The sequence below is a fragment of the Hippocampus comes genome, unplaced genomic scaffold (assembly GCF_001891065.2).
Source record: "Hippocampus comes isolate QL1 unplaced genomic scaffold, H_comes_QL1_v1.1 scaffold296, whole genome shotgun sequence".
Classification (NCBI taxonomy): domain Eukaryota; kingdom Metazoa; phylum Chordata; class Actinopteri; order Syngnathiformes; family Syngnathidae; genus Hippocampus; species Hippocampus comes.
In genome coordinates, this window is record NW_017804975.1 from 138,341 (window position 1) to 144,149 (window position 5,809).

At 42.3% G+C, this 5,809-nt stretch overlaps 2 long non-coding RNA genes across 2 annotated transcripts in view; both read right to left on the reverse strand.

The window, feature by feature from the left end:
• Positions 1-1,833, reverse strand: part of LOC109529467 (uncharacterized) — a 4,789-nt gene extending 2,956 nt beyond the window's left edge. Inside the window, exons 1-4 of the long non-coding RNA XR_002170840.1 lie at positions 1,639-1,833; positions 1,462-1,550; positions 1,224-1,395; positions 553-599 (exon numbers count right to left, since the gene is read on the reverse strand). This is a non-coding gene — a long non-coding RNA (uncharacterized LOC109529467). The remainder of the gene's footprint in view (positions 1-552; positions 600-1,223; positions 1,396-1,461; positions 1,551-1,638) is intronic.
• Positions 1,834-5,298: 3,465 nt separating this feature from the next.
• Positions 5,299-5,809, reverse strand: part of LOC109529474 (uncharacterized) — a 3,861-nt gene continuing 3,350 nt past the window's right edge. Inside the window, exon 3 of the long non-coding RNA XR_002170843.1 lies at positions 5,299-5,399. This is a non-coding gene — a long non-coding RNA (uncharacterized LOC109529474). The remainder of the gene's footprint in view (positions 5,400-5,809) is intronic.

Below are 5,809 nucleotides of genomic sequence, written 5' to 3' on the forward strand. Positions count from 1 at the left end.
TGTTCTGTCCTGCTCTAATCTGACCTTGCAATCCAAAAAGGCCAGTGCATTGTCTTTTGCGTCTTCTCTGGTGAATTTGATGCTGTCGTCTAGATTATTTATGTGTTCGGTGAATCCCTCAACTTCCGTTGTTTTGATTTTGACAAAGGTGTCATCCACATATCTAAACCAATGGCTTGGTGGGGAACCTTTGTATAAAGACAATGCCAAATTTTCAAATTCTTCCATGTACAAGTTGGCCACAATGGGAGACACAGGGGATCCCATGGCACATCCAAAGACCTGGTGGTAAAACGTGTCCCTGAATTTGAAGTAAGTTGTGTTGAGGCATATTTCTAACAGTTCACAAATGTGTTCCGGCAAAAGTTTAGTTCTTTCAGCTAGCGTTTTGTCATCTAAAAGTTTTCTTCTAACAGCCTCTATAGCCCTGGCCGTGGGCACCGAGGTGAACAGGGCTGTGACGTCTACGATGGAACTTTCCTGTACGACTGAGAGCCTCCACAAGCATCTTTTTATTTTTTCTAACCCACTTTATAACTGAACTCTTCTCACCTTCACCTCAAGTTGAGGGTTTTTGACCTTCCATTGCCCAAAACTTTCTGTCAACACAAGCACGTCAATTTCTGAATGTGTCGCTCACAAAATAATTACCATGTGAACTGTTTGTGTACACTAGCATGCTTTCAAACAAACAAATGAAAGGCCACACAACTCTTACAGCAGGCACGGCACTACACCAGAGCTAGGTGTGCTATAGCCGTGTCAGAAATCTGTGCAGCCTCAACACAAACCCTCCTTACAATATTACATTTTACATGTTAAAATGTTTTTTTTTTAATTTATATAAAGTGTAAAAACATGTTCACAGGTAGTCAGTCTGATTCTTTTTTGTTGAAGTTCTTTGGCCAAATTCAGTAAAAAGTTCGATACATTCAAAGTACGATAAACTGATATTCTTGTGCTGTTTATCATCCTTTCATTAAAAAAAAAAACTGAATAAAGAAAATGGTGTGATGAAAATTATTATTTTATGAATATCGGCCCACCCATGTATACGTACTGTAGCGATATGGTTGGTTATATATTTTTGTATGGCTGAGAGTTTTGGAATGGGTTGTATTTTTTATAATTATTGTTCGTTTTAATTTTGGAAAAACTAAAAATAAGAAAAACAAATTCTCGGATGGTCCCCGGAAGATTTACTTCCAAGTCTTCAGACCGACCTGCTCACTGCAGCACCTCCTGCAGGCGACACTGTGTTTCTTGGAGCTGCTGCAAGACCAGAAGACTCTGCTGGGTGGGGTCTTTGTGGCTTGCACACACCCAGAGCAAAAGACACACTGCGACCACCATCATGCACCTCCTCAACATCACGACATAAACATCGACCACCTCCTGGACACGCAAATTGCTTGTTATACTCACACGCTGGTATGCCCGCACATCAGGAGTCACACTCACCATGTGTTTGTGTTCAGGATAAGGTGACGTGCTGGTAGAGCTTCCTCTCAAAGTAGAAATTCATACACACCAGACCCATCAATGGCAACCTGCAACCATTAAAACGGCATATGCACGCAAGCCAGTGGTGATATGGCTGGACAGAAATTCTCTTGCTACTGAAGGGGGAGCAGCTACCTGGCTCTGGAGGAGCGCTGGGTGGAGGCGAGAAGGAAAGAGGCACAGAGGGCGGCGGCACTGTACAGACAAGAAGTGATACTGTGCGCCTCCATGATCAGGAAATTCTGCATGAAGGAAACTGTTGAAGAGTTCTGAGAGTGCCACCTGCTGCTCCTTGGAAACGCTGCTCAGCTCCGAGAACATTGAACGAAGACCTGCAGGTGTTGTGACAATGAGCGGTGATAGCATACTTGAAAGTAGCCTCCAGAAGTCAGAAGATTGAGTACAAAGGGGTACCTTGAAATTTCCCATTGTCAACAATTCGATTTATAATTCATTCCAGAGTTGGAAATGATGACGAAACCTGCAATTGTGCCTTTTGTTATTTTTTTTAAATTTTCTAATTGTCAAATATTTTTTAAAAAAAAGAGGCTAACCGTTCTATTGATCTGTATCTCACCCCAACAATCGTTAAAAACAATGACACATAACTTCACTGACAAATGAAGAGGGCTAATTCAACAAACACTTTTTACAGTCACATCAGTATGAAATGCACTCAGCCACTCATGTGATGCAAAACGTGGCAAGCTGCCCCAGCGATCTGCCATCAAAATGTGACAACAGTCACACAAAACCCAAAGTTCTTTGTTCGCAAACAAGATGCTTGAGAGTCCAATTAAGACAAAACCAATAAAAAAAGTAACTGTGGCAGACATGTAGCGCAGCCCTACGAAGCCCAAGTCAGCGCAAACTGTAGGCCAGTCTCAGCGTCGGATACATATGGTAGGTTTGGCATAACCACAAAGGATATCCAGCATAAAACAGTCATGAGCGCTCATTCTAAGAATTTCATATCGCATTAGTCAAGGCCCAGGTTAATAATGACCACAAGCTAATGTTGAAATGTGAAAAGTAGGAATGTCCTGGAGGTGAAAAGAGTCTCAGATTCAGCGATGAGCAGATGTGAATGTACATGATGATGATGATGAAGAGACTAGAGCACGGGTGTCAAACTCAAGGCCAGATCTGGCCCGCTACATCATTTTATGTGGCCCGCAAAAGTAAATCAAACATGTCAACTTCTACCATGATTGCTAAAATCTGGACCAAAATTTCAACTCCTCATATGTAATAAGTCAGAGGGATATCGTTATTCTCGATGTATTTAATTCACAGTCATAGCGGCCATCCAAGGAAAACTGTCACTTCAATGTGGCCCGTGACAAAAAAAGAGTTTGACACCCCTGGTCTAGAGAAACTGAGAGTGGTACACTTTGTCACTGGATGGAGATGGCTGTGGGGATGACTTTCTTCCAGAAGACGCACAAACGTACGGTGTGACCTTCAAGAGCGGCCTCGAAGCACGAGTGTCGCTAGATGGCACAGAATGTCGATTTGTAAGATGAGTCCGGTGGTGGTGAGATGACGAAGACACAGGCAGTGCAGAGAACCATGTTGTGGAATGTTAGACAGGAAGAGTGTTATGTGGCTGTCAGAGAAGAGCTGAGAAAGACTCATGGATGGTAAGAGGATCTCCCAGAAGACTGGACCACGACAAGTGATCAGAACACAGGAAGGGAGTCCTGTACTGGTAGAAAAACGGGGATGGAGACTTTGTGTGGGACCAGGACGTGCAGAAGAGCAGAGTCTTTTTGATGTTGACCTCACGCATTCCACATTGCACTGCGCCAAATATAAATTTTGGCAGTATAGAAGATGTTCATTCGCCCATTCCAGTCAGAATGGTCATTGCCCTCAGAGTTTCGATGGTACAGTATGTCTCCCTACATTTGACGTATCTACGTGGGGAATGTACACGTTTAAAAGCCATCATGCATTACATTCGAGCAGACACTCGGAAATAGTTACAAAGCTGTTGGTCGCGAGCTGCATGCTAGCAACAAAATAAAGCGAGAGACAAATTAGCTTCGTGCAAAGCTCGAATGAGGCTAGTACAACACAATGCAGATGGATTTAAAATGGGCCCTAAGAGAAAAAACATCCACTCTGCCGTTGGCCAGGGTGCGGCGCAGGATCTTGGAGGTTAAACTAAGTCATTTTAAACAAAAACGGAAAAACTGGGTTGATGCGCTGCGTCAACACGGCTTGGTATGGCTGCACTCCGGTACGTTTGAATGAGTGAATGTCGTTGTGAACGTGTGATGGAGATAAAGTACTACGTACTGTAAGCATTAACAGTGACCATTTTGATCAAATTTGATTTTTAATTTTTTGGATTAGAAAGCTTGAAATAATTAGTTTCACATTGCAGTTAGCGAGAAAAAATTCGCATTTTGGACCTCATCTAAACACACAGAACAGCAGAAGTGACCACTGAGACAATCCCAAAAAGCTTCACTGTGATAGGGGAGCGCACATTGTAGTCGGAGATCCAGTTCTGTGCTACTTACTCACAAGCAAGCTAGCAATGAGTTTCAGCTAGCTACTAGTATGGCTAAGCACATCGGGGAATGGTACGGCTGACCATGAATCTCAGGACCGGCCTGGATATACCGGGCATTCTGGGAAATTAACATATTTTCCCAAAAGTCCCATTAGCCAGCCTGCTCCTGTCTTCAGGAACAATTTGAAAACAGGTTCCCTTATGCAACTCAGCAATTGTTCAAATGGAATCTATCTATGATGCTCTGTCAGTACCCGCAACAGGACAAGCCAAAAGAAAAACAAGACTGGTGGACATGTCTTCATAGAGGCAGTACATGACTACACTCAAATCCTGAAAAAAATACTGAGACAGTGCTGGAGTCTTTTCTGCTTTAAACGGGAGGATCCTTACTTCACGGTAACGTCCTGTGGACCTTTGTCTCTTACCACCAATGATCCTTTAAGAAAAAGCAAAACACCCACCAAGTTGATCCTTCTATTCTGTCTGAAAACAGCTCTACTGTGACGTGCTGACGACTTGCTTGATTTGATCATTGATGATGGCACATCAGACTCCAAATAGGATTTGAACTTGAGGGTGTTTTTTTTTTTTTTGTCTGGGAAATTCTAATTCAATCCTCAAATTGCCAGAGTTTTGTCACGGTTCGGTTTCTGGTCTGACCAGCAGGTGGCATGTGCGGTCTTCTGTGCACACCTGCTGCCAATCCAGTCATTAGGGGACTCTGTATTTAAGGACTCTGCTTCAGTTCACCTGTGTCGGAGTATTGTTTATTGCCTTGCTGTTTCCATGCTCTCAGACCGCTTTTGCTATAGACATCGTCGTGTTCACGCTTTTGATACCCTCGGTAACATTGTTCTTGTATGTATGGCTTTGTTTTGTGAATTGGCTTTTTCTTGCGTGTAGTTGATACATAGTTTTTCGTTTGTATTCTCGGGACTAGTTTTCCTCTCTTGCCTTTTTGTGCAAGCGCTTTTTGTTATTTGTTTTTGTTTTGTTCCTCCTGGTCCTTGTTTGGACCAGCGCTTTATGTTCTACTTTGTCGGTGCGAATTTTTGTATTAAACATTTTTGTAACGGAGACCTTGTTGGAGTCTACACTTTTGGGATCCAAACTTATTTCGGCTTGTCCGAAACCTGACAAGTTTGGAGCATTCCAATTTCAAGGTACCGCTCAATGATGTTGATGTATGATGTTCTATCCTCAACAACATCCTGGAAATGGCAGCAGGACAGAACAGTGTTCAAACTGGTGTCTGTGTTTTCTCTTGCCCTGGGTAGCGTCTCTCAGGGTGACTCTAAGCTCCTCCCCACTTTCCAGGATCTCCTGCTGTGCCTGTAAAGCAACGCTCTGGGCCTCATCAGCTCCTCAGCTATTTGCTGTAGTGATGGGAATTCCGGCTCTTTTTAGAGAGCCGGTTCTTTTGGCTCGGCTCACTAAAAAGAGCCGGCTCTTTCGGCTCCCAAATGGCTCCTCAGTTTTTTTGTTGCTTAAATTAGTTTAATACCAAAAATCATGTAAAATTATGTGTAAAATGAATTACGAATGTAAAAAATATACAGTATATCAAATATTTATTATTTATATGGCTTTATTTATATTCTTCTGAACATACTCAACATGGCGTACAACATGGAGTGCTACAAAAAAATAAATTATAAAGTACATAAACAAAGACCCATCTCAAAACAAGGTCAACAAAAAGTTCCAATCTCTGATTGTGCATATTTATAAGTGTTTAAATATTTACAGTAAAACAACATAAGTAAGCTTTGATTACCA